Raw genomic sequence first — 17,326 nt, 5'->3', positions numbered from 1 at the left:
GGGAAAGGCACTGCTCTGCAAAAACCTCCGAAAGCAAAGTACAAGGCCAGAGAAAAGCACGTGGCACACCGGAGCATGGGTGAGCGGGACAAAGGGGTGGAACTGGTCCCAAGACACCGTCCTTGGTAGGAACATTTGCCATTTCCAAACAGATACCACACGGCAGTATGGTTAGACCAAAAGACGCTGCCAAGCAGAACTCCAGGTCAGCATACGAACAGGCCACCATGGGACACAAAACAAAACAAGGCCTTGTGGAAAAGAGTAAATTTTAATATTTCTGCTGTAAAATATCTAGAGATAAGCAGGAGGATGCTGAGTTGGGCCACGAGGTTGGGGCTGTTCTGAGAGAGCCACTTCTGGTTTACTGGCTGGATGCACAGAGCTTGTGGCTATTCACATGAGTGGCACTACCCCATCTGCACTGGATTTTCAGAAATAAAAAGATCTTCTAACCTTAGAATTATTTGAGTTGGAAGGGAGCTTAAAGCTCATCTGTTCCACTCCTTGCCATGGGCAGGGACACCTTCTACTACACCAGGTTGGTCCAAGTCCCATCCAACCTGGCCTTGGACACTTCCAGAGATGGGGCAGCCACAGCTTCTCTGGGCACCCTGTGCCAGGGCTGCACCACCCTCACAGGGAAGATGTGCCATTAGAAGGGATCTTGTATCCAGGAAATACTGACACCCTCGACTGCTGGTGTGTTCATCATTCCTGATTTTGAACAACACTGGAAAACAAAGCCCAGACGCTCTGCCAAGACTTGCTATGTCACACCTTAACCACAAGGAAAACATGGGCTCTCCAGGGCCAGCAGGAACTCAGGCTCATTGGCAGCGGCTCATCCTGTCTTCCCTCACCCAGTCACGAGGCCACCTTCTTTTCTTCAATAATTATCTTTCTTTTAGGTCCTGCAGCACTGAACAATGGTGATCACACCATTTCCCAGAAGCAGCGTTTGCTTGATTACTGCAGAGCACTGTCATCTGTTTGTTTTTTCAACACATGATAGGCCACTGCCTTCATCCCCTTGGGATTCCCAGCCAAGCGCAGTTCCCATCCAAATGGGGATAAAAGTTCAATTTTATTTCACGGTTTTGTCTTCCTTACAACAAATCTTTTCTGACAGTGTTTTCTGACTGCTAAACTGTTCCGTTTTGAGCGATTGATCTAAAACATCTGTCCTTGAGATTAAAAGCAACGTTGAAGGGATACTGCGATGCTATTCCAAAGGTGTGGAAGTTTTCGAACACCAAACTAGTAAGCAACAGGAGGAAACTTTTAGGAAAACTCATGCTCTTCAGCACTTGGATTTTGCGGCGTGCATCTTTCCCCAGAAAGTTTTGCCAACTGCCACATAATACAGGAAGTCGTGCTTCAAAATATTTAAGGTTGCATTTCTCACCATTTCCTTCTTATCTTTCATAAGACTCACATTTTAAAATGTCAGCCTACATATGGGAATGTTTAATCTCAAGGATGCTGATCCTTTGGGAAACTTTTTTAATCTTCTCCTAAAGTTGGGGGTTTTGTTGGCTTTTTTCTTCCCCCTTTGCTTCCCTCTTCTCTTAATGGTTTGCTTCTGTTTAGGCTGTACCTCGTTTCTTAGCTGCTTTTAAACCCCCCAGCCTCGAGCTGTTCTCCCCTTAAAGAGGACTTATATATACCTTTGGTAACACAATTGAAGGTGGGAATATTACATTCCCCTGATATTTTAGTTTTCCAAGAAATACACTGAAATGATAAAACAGCAAATTTAATTCAAAACATATAAATTGTGAAAGTTTGTGTGCATCTGCAATGGGCCTGAATACCGATCCCAATGTTTGGCATTACATTTTTGTTTAAATTCCATTATTTCCGCTTGCCCATATTACTGCATTTATTTTTAGTGCCAGTGTTCCTTACTGCCAATTTAAATTCATTTAATGTTAGGCCCACAACAGTTTTTCAATACCTTTTTCTTATTTGGCTGTATAATTAACTTTCCAAAATATGATTTATTTTAGTTGAGTTAAGCTTTGGCAAGAAAGCAGGGGGCATGGGGGGTTCTTCAAGCACAAATTTACTACTGGCAACATTGCTATGAATGGCATGGAGACCAGCATCAGAAATCCATCTTATTCACAGAAAGGGCAAATCCACTGGGGATTAAGTGTAGCCCTTCTCCGCCCTCCCCTTCCCTGTCTCCCTTGGCTACCCTCCATTTACCAGCTCAGACATGGAACTGAGACTTATTCCTTGATTCAGAAAAAGGAGCTATTAGAAGGCAACACCAATTCCGAGTATGCTGGACTCCATCCAGGCAAAATTTGTTCATTTCTTAATAATAACAACATCGCATCCTTCTAGGTCATTAATAAATAAAGGGTTTGGAGGGGCAATAAAAGGATTTTTCATTTTTCCTTTACTAAATGAAACTATTGCTATAAAGGCCCTACATAATTCGCGGTAACCTGTGGTATCATAATAAACTGTGTTCTTTGGCCCCAAGCTCATACAGTGCTTAAGAATATGTTTAACTGAGAGAGTGAGACTCCCATTTAGAAAAATAAAAAGAGATATTTCCCTGCCTTTCAGGAAGAACATATGTGCCAATATTTAGATATTTGGGCACCTGCACACCATGACTCTTGGAAACAACCACGGCGAGGTCAGTGGCAATCAAAAGTGCAAGATTCTGCATATGGTAGAAGATGTTTTATGCAAAGTTTTCTTCAGAAAGCTCCTAATCACATCAGAAATGGACTTGGGATATCTTCCCCCACAGCACCAGTCACCAAAAAGAGCAGCCATCTTTGACAAGTGTTTTAGACTTTCTCCTTCAGGCTCAGGGACCTGTCTGTGTGAATGGGAGTAGACCTGGACACCAAACAAAAAGCCAGTATTACACAAAAAAACCCCATCAGCAGTTCCAAAAGCCACAGTGAAATAAATTCAATTTGCTATGATGAAACTGAAAAATTATATAATGAGGAATATGTGTGTGTGTGTGTGCATATACATATATATATATATATATGTAAAATATATCTGCATAGGCTGGGCATCAACAGACACTCATCCCACATACCAACACTGTCTCAAGGGTTGTCTCTTGAACAGATCCTTTTGGAATAGATTTTTTTCTGGGTATAGTTTTCTGTATCTTCTGATAGTGACCTTTAAAAGCCATATAGTTCAAACCCCATCCAGCAAACAGGGACATCTTCAACTAGACCATATTGCTCAGAGCCCCATCCAACCTGACCAGGAGCAGGGCAGTCACCTCTTCTCAGGACAGCCTTCTTCACAGTTTTACCTCCTTTATTAAAAAACTTCTTCCTTATTTCCAAGCTAAATCAACCCTGCTTCAGTTTATCCCATGCCCTATCACGATAGACCCTGCTAAAAATTTGCCCCCATCTTTCTTACAGGGGAAAACATGCACAGTCTTGACCCTTTGGTGTCTGGCAGCCTGAGGATATGGTGGACATCATGCAGATCCTGGGGTGCCTGCTCTTCCTTCTGCTACCTCCTGTGATGGAGCACTAATGAATGCAACCACGTATGTTTTGGATTATTAATCAACATGCAAGAATGCAGTCCTGAACCTTCAGCAAAAGCCATCACACTCATAGTTTTCAGATACGGTATGACCCTGATGAGTCCTGCTCATCAGATCCTCCAGGAAGGGGTGAGGTGTCATGGTGACAGTGTGGTTGTGGAATGGGGTCAGCTGCAGCCCCTCCCAGCCTCACCTTTCCCGTGTGGAAAACAGGCTGTCACTCAGTGATGTCTCATGCCTTTCCCCCAGTCAGACTAAGAAATGGGGACACTGCACATCCTCTTACACCACTCAGCTGCAAAACTGGTGTGGGGCTTTGAATAATTAACAAGAACGACCAGTCATGGCTGCTTACAGGAGTCATCAAGAGAGATTAGCTGGAAGCAAGTACTGATGCTCTTAAACTTCTTATGTCTACAGCTGGCCTTGTTTTTTTCCCCTGTGTTTCATTTAGCACCAAATCCTCCAGGTGCTCACAGGGCAGACCTGTACCAGGGGCTGGGCCCTGCTGCCACCCCAGAGCTCAGTCCTGCTCAGGGGCTGCCCCGCTGCAGATCCGCTCTCCACGTTGGCGTAACTCCCCTGGCTCGATGGTATCAAGTTCAAATTCCCTAGATTTTGTTTGTTGTGCCATAAAACGAACGTGGTAGCTGCAGTCCATCATGCTAAATCATTTTAGCACCTCCTTTACCCTACATAGACTTATGGTGCTGAGAGCACATTTGTATTTTTCTCCTGCTACTTTGGATTTATACAAAAAATGCCCCAATTTCCATTTATTTGTGACAGAATATTGCCTGTCTTCCTGTTTTATCTTTTCAGCTTAAGAAAAATAACATAGGACATGATCACCACTAACAAGACAGCACGTTCTATATAACTTCTCCCGCTGTGTTGTTTTATTTACCAGCTTTCAAATCCCTAACCTTCCTCTCTCCAACTTCCTTTTAAATGAAAGGATCCTCTTGTCTCTGTGAAGTTCTTATCATCTGCACTGGTTTGTGTGTTAAAGTTTCAGCATCCATTTAGTCAGTGATGGTTATTCTGCTTAATGACTCCTATACCCCTGTTAATATTCTTTTATCTGGCTCTAATATTTTAAGATCTTGTCTAATATTAATGTTAAATGCTAATATTAAAGATTTGCTACTAATATTTTAAGCTCTTGGTGGTAGTGTACTAATGTTTTGGGAGGTTCTTGGGAGTTCATTGTTTTGGAAGGATTGCTGGATAAATTTTAACAGCCTTTATGAGTACTGCATAGAAATCTGTGCAAAATAACTGGAATAGAGGGACAGGTTTTAGCAATTTATTTATGGAGTATCCTGCCAGCAATGAGCTCAGAATCAGGTTGAAAATGTATGTGTGTGTGTGGGCATGTGAGTATGTGTCTCTCTGCATCTCTTCAATAAACCAGAATAGAGAAAAATAACCCCAGTGTAAGGCAGAGGTGGGGGACACCCGCAGCCTCTCCTCCATCGGGTTACAGCCAGTGCTGCCACTCCAGGTGATGCTACAGGGACGGGGAAGGAGGTGGCTGCTGTTCCACAGGAACCCCAGCCCTGAGTTACAATTCCTTCAGTATTGCTACATCACCAGTTTTTTCTATATACCTACAGACAGCTACGTTTATCTCTTGGCAATACAACATCCTAAAGATTTACGGAGGAGTAGGGAAAAAAAAAATTAAAAGAAAAATGATTGAATTAAACCTCCCGTGTTTCAATATCAGTTTATTAACATGAACCTCTGCCACATGCAAAGGGAGAACAAAATCCACTCTGCCTCTGAAGATCAACCTCCTCCACTAAAAATAAAATACAGTGTGGCGTTTATTTCACCACGGTTTAAGAGTTAATGAAAGATTTGCACCTGTACAGCTGTTGCAGCCTGAAACGAGCTTGTGGAGCGAATGTGTTTTCTGGTTGAGACAGTTGTAAATGCCTTGAGTAAAAACACTGAGGACTGCTAATGGATAGGTTTATTTTAAAGCATGCCATCTGCTATCAATCATAGAGAAGTATAGGAAGCAAGTTTGGCTGTGCTCCCTCCTTGTGAGCCTGATAAAGATAGGGCTGTGGTACTCTGGAACATTTAGTACTCAAGAGAATAAAACATCAAACCTACTCAGCAGCTCCACTAACAATAATAAAAATGCCTCTGCCTAAAGGTGACATTCTGAATTTACGATTATTTGTGTCTATAAAGTGTATTCTTTGGCTCCTGACTCATTCTGACTGTCTCACTACAAGAACAATACATTAAGCCTGCCTGAAGTAAATGGAAATCCTATCCTTTTATTAAACCAGCAGCCAGCACCTGAGATGTTCTAATGCCCTGTAGGACCCAAAGAAGGTTTTCTGCTCTGAGTGTTAATTCTTTTGTTAGGATTAAAGTCGACTATGAAGAAAATGCTTATTTTATACACTCAGAGCTAAGCCCTTCTCCAGGTAAATGTAGTTTTAAAGGAATAAGAATAAAAACAAGAAAACCCAAGGCAGATGATGAATATGCAAATATGCCAAAAAAGGCTACGAAAACTGCAATTTACGGCGATAGCTCATATTTTATGCTACTTAGCATTTGAGACAGGAAAAGCTTACGCTGTAAGAACCTGCCCAGGAAAACCATGCACAAAATTCCCAAAAGGTGTGTGCCAATCTTCTTTCCTAGTGCTGAACTTCACATCTGCTGAGATTCTCCAGAACTGAATTCAGGGATTTTTTTTATATATTTTTTTTCTCCCTTTTTTTCCCTACACTGCATTTTCCCCAGAAAAAGGCAGTTGGAAGATGCAGAGCTACTTCCCCGAGATACACGAGCATTTGGTTAACTTCAGAGGTATGAATCATTCCCCTGGCTAACACCACATCCCTCTTCTCTCACTCACACTCTGGTACCCCACTGATCAGGGGCTCTTGAGCCTGCCTGCTTAAAAATAATTAAATATATAACACTTCCTGGCAAATTCACCAGATATAAAAAACACTCAGCAATGAAGTACGCCGGATCCGATCACATTAGGCTCCTATCTCCTATCTGCAGCTTAACAAAATTCCCTTGCAAGCCTGCTGCAGATGGAAAACATTGCTGTGGAAGCTTGGGGACAACCCACCTGGTGATCAAGCTCATGAGCCTAATTAAAGTTAATAGAAAAATTAAAAGTGGGAAAAAAAATTAGAACAGCAGCATGGAAAGAAAAAAAAAAAAAAAAAAGAGTAAGCACTAGGAATAGAAAAAACATAACAAGCAATAGGAAAAGTGAACTTTCCTTTGAATTCTGCTCCGGAAAGTGATGGTGGTTTCTTTCAATACCCCCCACATCCTGAATTCTTTACACAGTGGGCCATAGGTCCAAGTAGAAAAGCAGAAAGCAGAGAACATGTAAAGTTCACAATATTAAATCAAGGCTGATTTTGTGTTGTATTCACCATTTTGGTCCTCAAGAGCTTCACTGTCTCTAAAGTCCATGGTGAAATGACCACTGGTTTCAAAGGATATCCTTAATCCCCTTGTCTGAGAAGCAAAATAACTGAGAAGTTTCTAGGGGAGGAAAAAACTAGCACATACTTGGACTGAGTAAAATGAAAGATTATGAAAAAGAATTAGGAGACTATAGAGACAGAGGAAAACCACAAAGATAGAGACAATTGTTCTACGGGGAAGTGAATAAGCTCTGAGCATGTTGGGAGCAGTCTGCACAGTCACCTGGCTGCAGAAACACAGAAATACTGGAAACAGTGCAGGAATATAGGAGGGCAAAGCTCAAGTAAGAGGAAAAGATGGAAAACAGGCAGCTATCAAGACTTCCATGCTCAGCAACACCTGGAAATAACTCCCTGGACGTACTTCTCACCTCTAGGTGAGGATTTCCAAATAACTCTCCTTCAAGAGCAACACCCCAACTCATAAGGAAACAAATATCAATGACCATCTCTCATTACTGAGATCTGTACCAAAATCAGTCTGTTCCATGCTCCAAGAAGAGGGACAGTAAATGTCACCAGGGCATGTCATAACACCGAGGTCACAGACCAGTCACAACCATTAAAACTTCCAGTAAAAAGAGTTCACCAAAACTCCAGTGATCAAAAAATTGTAATAGCATTGAAACTTTCACAGAGATGTAGCTGTTTCTCAAAAAATGCCTTTGCCAGGATTTTAAGTCTGGGATGAGGGGTTTGGATAGCCAGAGGAAAGACAGAAGAAGCCAATCCAGACTCACCCATAGCCTGATGGTTACGCACCCAGGGGTGGTGGGAGGTCCAGGTCCAAATCCCAAATCTGAAGACATTCCCAACGTTGCCGACAGCATCCAGAAGGAAAGATGTGCTCCAGAGCCTAACTCCATGACACCTTGCAGGAAAAAAAGAAAAATTCCGAAGGTTTTCTTTTCTCTTTCCTGAGAAATGGAAACAAGTTAAAAGGCTTGAAAATTTTTCATGGCACAGACTCTTTTCCGTGGCCAGCTCTAACCCCACGCTGCCCAGAAGTTCACAGGCATGTTGCTCCTACCAGAGCTCATATGGTGAACTCCCCATCTTTTGCACAAAACTTAACAGGATCATTTTAGACTCATACAGAGCATTTTCCTGTGAAAGCTCGCAGGCTCAGAGCAGCTTGTCACCAGAGTTCAAGTCCCTGGCACACAGTTCGTTGCAGCTCTAATGTAAAAGCACAATGATTGGGCCTGCGTTGCTAAGATTAGACATTAGTGGCCGTATCAAGAAGAGAAATACCTGCAGATTAGCAGAACAATTTGCTGCTCTAAATCTGAACCTTCTAATCTCTTTTTTTTTTAAAGTAAGTAGCAGCCCATGAGTATGGGAACAGAATTAAAACTGCATTTACTAAGTGATTTCTAAAATACTTCGGCATGTGTTTTAGAAAACTGACAAGTCATTAAAATATAGTTAATAAACATTATTCAGAACTCGTTGCTTTAGATTAACACTGCTTTAAAATCACAGAGATTGATTGGTTCAGTGCACTGCTGCTAGAGGAACTCTGGCTGGTGTCCATGCCCCGTGGAAAAAAACATGATGGGCAACTTGGAGTCTACCTTGCGTTTGTGTTTTCTAACTGCAAAAATATTGCAAAAATACTTGTAAAACACTATAAAACTTAGCATCTTAGCCAGTGAAGGCATGCACAGAGACTGGAATCACAGGTAAAAACCGTGGAAAGATTGAAGGGTGGCAACAAACTGAGATAGTTGGGGGTGTTCAGCCTGGAGAAGAAAAGATTTTGGGAAGACCTTAGAGCCCCTTCAAATGCCTAAAGGGGCTCCAGAAGAGCTGGAGAGGTACTTGGGACAAGGGGGAATAGCTTTAAGCTGAAGAAAAGTAGATTTAGATTAGATTTTAGGAGGAAATTACTCCCTGTGAGAGTGGTGAGGCACCAGCACAGGTTGCCCAGAGAAGCTGTGGCTGCCCCATCCCAGGAAGTGTCCAAGGCCAGGTTGGATGGGGCTTGGAGGAGCCTGGGGTAGTGGAAGGTGTCCCTGGCAGGGAGGCTGGAATATGATGATCTTTAAGGTCGCTTCCAGCCCAAACCATTTTATGATTCTAAGAAAACTAAAACAAGAACAGAGGTAGCAGCACCATTTTTAGTGACCAATTCAAAGGAACCTGAAATCATGAGCCATTTTTGATCAAACGTAGGTGAGAGCCATCATGCACAGCTTTCACTGATGACAACTTTTTAAAATTTATTGTGTGACTGTCAAGAAATTTTCCCTTTTAGAAGCTCTGCCCTGAGCCAACTGGAGCTGACTGCTTTTCGTATTTCATGCAACCGTGATCAGCTCAGATACTGTGTGGGAAACGAACTCGGGCACAGCTCTCAACTCTGGACCATTACTGACGACCCAAAGCCGTCAGGTGAGCTCCACCATCAGGTGGTCTCCCTGCTGCAGAGGATAGAAAGCAGGTTTTGATGCTGTTTGTTGATATTTTGAGGGAAGGGGAAGGATTTGGTGAGGGTATTGGTGTTTTGAGAAGGGATTGATCAAACTCTCTTTCTAGTACAGCCCCTCACCCCGTTTTATTTTGTCTGTCCAAGTACTGCAGATCAAACTCTAACAGGAGAGAGCTGAAACTGAGAAGAGAGACAATGCATCTTAAAAACGAAAACATTACTATTCATAGTTGACTTAGTAATGTAGCTAAAAGAAAAAAAGTCTTCCTTAGTCAAAATTGTGCCCATCTAAGTTAAGCTAAGATACATATTTGCAAATGCTCTTAAGGACCATTTTTAATCACTTGCAGGATTTAGTGGGCAGCTTTCTTTTGTTTTGTTGGTTTGGGTTTTTTTCAATAATAAACTATTTCATATTCAGAAATGTCTGTAACCTAGTGAATGATTTTGATTTATGACATCTCTCAGACATCAGAAGTCTGGATTTGAAAGCTGAAACATGAGGGAGATCCAGATCCTCCAAATTATTTTACTTTTCAATCTTTTAAGGTGACTTGGAGTTCAAAGTCTTTCACCCTTTCATACTGCTACTTATGCAGAAACAAGAATAACACCTTGCACCCAACTAAGATCATCTGAGTGATACCATCAAATTTATGCTTGAAGGTTCTCATGAGATGGATGTGATTAAACCTGTTTTACCTACCCTGATCCAGGGTGCTGTATTTTGGGGCCACAAAGCTCCATGAAAGTCCATAAACCTGCTCATTTCCTCCTTTCACCACTGTGGCTTGGGCAAGTTTGTTCCACAGGGCTGGGCAGAGCAAATCATGGAGTCAAGGAGTATCCTGGGTGGGAAAGGACCCACAAGGTTCATCGAGTCCAACACCAAGAAGCTTTAGCAGAAGAAGAATCTGAGAGAGATGTTACACACATGAGGGTGCTGGGATTGGTCAAGCCCTCCCTGGAGCGAGGCAGCTGGGTGAAGGGTGACTCCTCCAGTGACACATCTCAAAGCAGCAGGGACATTTTGAGGCTGTGAGAAGCTGCTCTGAGGAATGCAAGGAAGACAGCCTGTTTTAAAAGAAAAAAAAAAAAAAAAAGAAAGGAGGAAAAAAAAGTCTTTAAGAAACTCAGAAGTGCAGCTCAAGGCCTTGTTTTCCTTAGCCCAGTGGTGAAGGAAAATTGTTGTCAGAAGTACAAGTATTTAAACAGCCTATAACAGCAAGGAAGCAAATGACTACTTCTGCCAGTGACCGAGGAGAGCTCAACTGCTCCCTGCGAGCCAGAGGGATTCACATCCAGCCCAGATCTGGGAACACTCTCTGGGGCAGACAACCCTCTCCTCAGCCTCCCTAGTGCCTGTCACATCAGTCATGGACCAAACCTCAAAGCTCCTGGTCACATGAGTGTGTTCCCACTTGGATCTGTGCTGCCTGGTCCCACATGGAGGGTGGCAGAAGGACCCACTCGGCGTGGGGCTGAGTCACCGTCCTCCGTCGTCTCCTGCACCGCTACTTCCAGCACTTCCAAACAAGCCAACAGTGCATAAATATGTGAAAATATTTCTCGCCCACTCCCAGCCATGTTGAAAAGAAACCTGTTGTGGTTAAACGACTCGGTCAGTTCTTTAGGGATTTTCCAAGGTTTCCTATAAAAAGAAATCTGTGGGAAATGAATGATTGCATAATCACTAACACATGCCAATTCATCTAAGTCTATTATCTTTTATGGCATTTTGTACTCTATTGTCCTTACTCTGGTGAATTTCTCTCTTACAATTCTTTTCCTTATTAAATTATTTACACATTTTGCTCTCTCTAACCCTTTTGCATCAGTGGGATACTTAGCATCTACATTAGGAAAGAAGGAAAAGACAAATGGTCCCTTCACCTTTTCTCGCATCATATTTTTCCCACCTTCACAGGAATATCTCAACAAAAATCTCCTTGAGAGTGTGAAGGACCTGCTCAAGTGAGAAGCTGTATTAGCTGGGCCTTGATGCCACAAAAAATATGTTTTTTCCTAAGGGATATGCATTTTTACAGAGGTTTTCTAAGGTCCCTGACAGAAATGACCAGTATTCATAGTTTTAAAATTACATAGTCCCTTGAAAATGCTGCAAGTTGCCTACAGGTCATCATTTCTTAGAAACAAACCCCAAGTGTCTTTAAAGTCTTAATTACACTGCATTTCAATTGGATTTAGGCTGCTTAACCACAGATTTTAATAGGAATTTCAGATCTGTAAAAACCTTTTGATTTTTGACTTTGGGAGCCTGACATTGCCTGAAAGCCATCCAGGCATTCACCTTTAGAATTAATATTTAATCATGTTTTGAGTGGGGTTCTTTCACTTTTGAGTGTTTTTTTTTTTTTTTTCAGTTTTGAACTCTTCCCAAGAACAACAGGTTCATAAATGTATGAATCATGGCTAAGCACTCACCTTCCCAAAAAGGTGTGGCCTCTGGCACCATTGCATTTATAAATAAACAAAAAGTGGAGAAGATCTGTGTGATTGAGGACCTACAACGCTTTTTTTCTAAAATCCCAGATATTGAGAGGAACTATCACTGATGTCTGCTAACCACAGAGCTCAGACCAGGGAAGAGCCCAAGTCAGCTGCAGTAATCTCTAGATTAAACTAAGAGGAAACTCCCCATAATCTTAATGTGAGAGAGGAGACTGCACAGCAAAAATGGGTTCCAGGGACAGGTAGACAGAGAATAAATGAGCTATAGGTCCACTGAGAAAAGCTTCTAATTATAAATATGAGGTGGGATAGATATCCTTTGGTTATACCACTCATCTCTGTGTTGAAAAGTCCAGCTCTTCAGAGCAGATCTGCCTGAATTTTCTCCAGAAATGCAGCAGGAAAGCAGGAGGGTTGGGGAGAGACCTCGTGTCCCAGACATCTCAATTCTCCATCTCCCAGTGCAGGGCAGTTCCACCTTGGGAAAAAACCAGAACTGGAAGTTCCTACTGGATGTAAGATGGGAGGTTAATGGGGATGAGACCTGATGGTGCTGAAGACAGGGCAGAAGAGGAGCAATGAACAAATATTGAATAACAGTGCAAAGAGGAGAAGGTTCTGTTGTTACACAACATCCTCCCGACCATGCAAACCCTCAGTGTTCCTGCAGCAACTCAAATACTGCAACAAAAAGGAACTGCAGCCCTGTCCTCGCTTTTGCCATTCTTCAGATAAAAATACCTGAGACTCCATTTCCCATTGAAGAAGGAAGCAACAGCCAGCAAGTCCCCAATTTACTGGCAAGTTTTACCAACTCCAGCAAGCCATCAGGACCTACTCCTAACTTACCTCTAACTCCCAGCAAGCAAGAGCAGAAAAGTTCTATATCAAGAGTAGAAACACGTCAGACCAACAAAGTTCCTACAAACTAGATCAGCTTTTCCAGAAGAAGATTATTTCCATTGCTCACAGGAGCAGGTTTTCACAGACAGAAATATCCATTTTGGTTCTCCTGTACTATTCCGTTTATATTAGGTGTTTTTTTGACTATATGTCAATTTCTGAAACCAAATTGAATTTTCTTTTAATCAGAAATAATTTGCAAGACTATTTGGCAGCATTCATACCACACAAGTGTTTTCTTGTTGTCAAGGGCTCCTGAGGATCTCCAGCACCTGTCATCCTCTGCCAGCACCAACCTTTCCATATGGGCAGGTCTCCAGAAAAGATTATGGGTAGTGTAAAGTCCACCCATCTTAAATCACCATTTCTCTGATATGCATCAGGGGTTCAGAGAGGAGAGTCCATTTGGTTTTGTTGCTCCTCCAGTGTCTGTATCCTTCTTGATTTTACCTTGAAAAGTAGATTTACTCATATTTCTATTGGTCTTGTAAGATCTGCTTTGGTTTTTTCTATTAGATAACTATTCAGTCCATTGGTAACGTTTTAAAGCACTTTATCAGCCTATATAATTTTATAATCATTTTATTGTTTTCACTAAAAAAAAAAAATGTAACTAGTCAGACACCTAATGCTACTTAAGTGCAAATAGATTTTTTTGTGGTTGAATAATAACATCTGTTTTGATTTTCCAGCCACAAAAGTGCGTTTTATCTGGCCTTCCTTTATTTGAACTTTTCACATCTGCTCAGGCCTGCTTCCCATAAACTAAATACCAGATCCTTTCACAATGTAGGAAATTTACCTGCACCAGTTGTTGTCCCAGCTCCAAATACTTCTTTATAGGAGCCAGATAAAAATGTCAAAAGACTAATAAATACGATCTTAGCACACTGTGTATTTATTAAACATTGCTATTTATTTTCTCCTTCTCAAACGGTTGGTACTCACAGACCTGATCCTGCAAAACTTATTTCAATGAATGAACTAATTTACCTTTGTGGAATGAAGTATGTTGTGGGCTGGTGTCCCATGTTCCACACAAAATTTAGAGATAAACTTGTCACAACACTCTTTGTCGTCAGTTACAAATTCAATTAGAAATTATAGGGATGGTCAGATGCGTTGTGCTTTCAGCAAATGAAAAGTTATGAGGGGATTTCATAAGCCATTTTCAGGGTTATCTGCAAAGATTTGGTAGTGAATTTTGAATTCTGACTTATTCTGGTCTCTTCAGAGACAAGGAAAGTCAGGAAGGAAAACAATGCTAATCAAAAACACTTTTGTTTTTTTCTTTTTCCTTTTTTTTTTTTTTTTAAGTAGATATTTGGTTTCTAATTGTAGTTCACATCCCAAAACTTAAATATGTTTAGTTAAAGGAAAAAAAAAGTGAGGGGTGTGAAACTTCAACCGAAGCTAAACAGGACAAGAAGTTTTGCTACTGCCATCAGCAGATTGGGAAATATATCCTGGGTATCAGATAAATGTTAAGGATCAATCTTTGAACTCAGAGCTAAGACACAGGAGAATTCTGCTCTGCTGATGTGACCAGGAAGATATGCAAAAAAAGGAACCCCTCATCAACGTCTTCATAATATCTGCATCTATTCAGCGTTTCTTTCCACTGATAGAGAGATATGTCTGGAGAGCTCCTACGTCCCTGGGCCCCATGCAGCTGTGTCTGCAGCAAAACTGCAATATTAGGCCACTTTCCACAGACAGACAACTCAGCAAATGGCTCTGCAGAGCAGAGGAGAGAGCAGTGACTGCAAAGCTGAGAAGCCGGGTTTTCCTTCTCTCAGGGCACCAGGAGCATCTCTTCTCTTCAAAGTCTCCTACCTCTGTTGTAGGGAAGAGATACAGTTCCATTCTTTTATGCTGTTTTGAATCTTTAGCAAATCTTGGGCTCTGTGATTTGGCAACCTCATCAAATACAGCTTTATCAACCCAAAACACCCACCAGCACCAGTGTCTTAAATAGACGTGAGATAGGAAAGTACCAGGAGGACCTCAGTGGCTTTGGGAAATGTTAGAGAGGAAAGGCAATATCCATGCACTGCCCTTGATTTACACCTTGATTTTTTCCATCTGCACAAAGGACTGAAACTGCGTCATGATGGAACAGTTGTGAGAACCACAAAGAACAAGTCAAAAATGGATTAAAAAGCACTTTATGGCTTGTTAAAGAAATCCCCCTGTTCCTCAGAAGCATTTTTAGCATCTTATTAGTGGTATTTGATCTGACTAACATATTGACTTGTCATTTGAATAGGAGATGAATCCTTTTTGATGGACCACAAAGGGAGTATAAATTCAAATGAGGCACTTCTCCAAATTTTTATTTAAGCATAACCCCAAAGAGCCTATAACATCTGTAAAGGTTTTTTCCGTGCCCCACAAAAGACTATCCTAATGATCTTTTAAATCATGCGCTTTTTTCTTTAGAAGTAATCCTTGCATATGTATTAACTCAAATACTGAGTTGAAAATTCTCTTTTACCTGTTTTCTGGAATGCCATGCATTAATTTGACTTAGGAAAATACCCTAAGCCAATACAACATTTTTTTAAAACAATCTGTCATGGAACTGGTACTTTAGCATGAGTTGAATTCATCATCAGTCTCATACAAAGTAGTTCAGAACTTGACAAATGAAAAACATAAGATATATCAGAGAAATATGCAAAAAAGCCTCATGCCTTTCAATCAATCTCTGATCTGAAATTATTTTGATCTATCCAATCTATACTGTTTAGGACAATTTCAGTGTGACCAAAACAGACACTGCTATGGAGTTAGTAGGCAGACCCACAATTGGCTTCCCTTTGGCAAAAGACAGAATACTTGCTCCTAGTCATTTTTTGGAGCAATTTCATACCATCTAAGAATTTGCACTTAGGAATAAGTTGGAGACCTCCAGCTCATTTTGAAAACAGTAATTTATAGCTACACAGACATTATGATTTTACAGTGTTTTGATAGTTACGCCTTCACTATCCACATGGAACATTTAAAAACGGATCAGAAGCCATTAATCTTGGAAATATGAGGGATTTGTAGCCCGAAGAGGAGCTCAGAGCATTTACAGTCTAAGTCTCTTTCTGCACCTAGGTGTATGGTGTTATTAAGGTATTTTATCCTCTTCTAGAACAGATCAAGAATTATACTGAGGCAACCCTATTGTGGTGAAAGTACTGGATAATAAATCAGGGATCTCAATACTTTATCACAAATACTCTTATTGACCTTGGACAAGTATTTAAGCTGGAAACCATTTTAGGCAGTTCCTGTCTCTTGTTACAATCTCCTACAGCATTCAGTCAATCGGATCCCCATATGCAATTTCATCCTTTAGGCACAACAATAATCACAGCCTCCCACTTCACTAAAAGTCTTTCACTTTAAAATTTAAATACCTTAGAGATAGGTCAAATCAAATCCTTGTATTTTCCACACCTATGCCTTGAAATGTGGGGGAGATCCACTCAATCCAGATCTTTGCAGCAGGCTGTTAATTCCACCAGAGCCTGACCTCAGATGCTGGGTTCAGCTATTCCTAAACTCTGATAAACGTCTGGTCCAAATCCAAATCTGGATCCCAAATTTGTGGTATGGGCCCATCTGTACTTGAAAGCAACATTTGAAAAAAAAGAAGAGGAAAGCTAAGATCATGAATATTTCTATTTGAATGCTGCATACATCAGATTTATGAACTTAAGCAGTTACTTTTTTCTTTGTAAAATCAAAACTACCACAGGATTTCCCGTCCATATATACCATATGCTTTTTCCAACTTTGTTTAAAATTCTTAGCGTCCCAATATGCTGAAGCTTCTGAGCACTACTGAGGTGTTGGGAGGGTTTTTTTTTTTTTTTTTTCAAGCTTTATCAACTTTGCAAACTACACTATAGTCAAGAACTAATTTTTGTACAGGAAAAATAAATTTTATCTCTTTATTTCTGCAATGCAGTAATGACTGGTGAAAGGAACATACTCAACGGAGCCCTTGGGTAACAGCCTGAAATAGGATTAATTCTCCTAGATGACAAGAGTGTTTATTTCAGTGTAACTGACTGTATACATTGGGTCAAGACATGCAAAACTGAGTCCTGCCAGCACACGCCTTGCAGGATCTTCTGAGTGCAATCTTCATTTAGAGCCCAGTCAGATGCATGACAAGTGAGACACCAACAACACTAAAGGAAACATATAAATGTTTGCAAATTTGTTTTATGGATTAATGACCCTACACATAAGAATTGACATTTCCAGGACAAATCACTTCTTTATCCTACTGGTATTTCAGCAGTTTTTGCTTATGCCAAAGCAGAGGCAAATTTTTCCTTCTTCAGATCAAACGAGATCTAAAATCTGGGAAAGTTTAACAGTAAAATAAAAACAATGGGGATGTAAATGTTAACCATCTGCATTTATCGCTGCTATTTCTTATGATGTGATATCTCCATCAATGGCATTATAGTTTTA

At 41.0% G+C, this 17,326-nt stretch overlaps 1 long non-coding RNA gene across 1 annotated transcript in view; it reads right to left on the bottom strand.

The window, feature by feature from the left end:
• Window positions 1-17,326, bottom strand: part of LOC116446630 — a 146,499-nt gene that overhangs the window by 47,254 nt on the left and 81,919 nt on the right. The window contains exons 12-14 of the long non-coding RNA XR_004241293.1: window positions 12,271-12,419; window positions 10,176-10,543; window positions 7,798-7,906 (exon numbers count right to left, since the gene is read on the bottom strand). This is a non-coding gene — a long non-coding RNA (uncharacterized LOC116446630). The remainder of the gene's footprint in view (window positions 1-7,797; window positions 7,907-10,175; window positions 10,544-12,270; window positions 12,420-17,326) is intronic.

The sequence above is a fragment of the Corvus moneduloides genome, chromosome 7 (genome assembly GCF_009650955.1).
Source record: "Corvus moneduloides isolate bCorMon1 chromosome 7, bCorMon1.pri, whole genome shotgun sequence".
Lineage (NCBI taxonomy): Eukaryota > Metazoa > Chordata > Aves > Passeriformes > Corvidae > Corvus > Corvus moneduloides.
The sequence above is the reverse complement of the archived record's forward strand: the minus strand, read 5'-3'. Positions and strand labels throughout refer to the sequence as shown.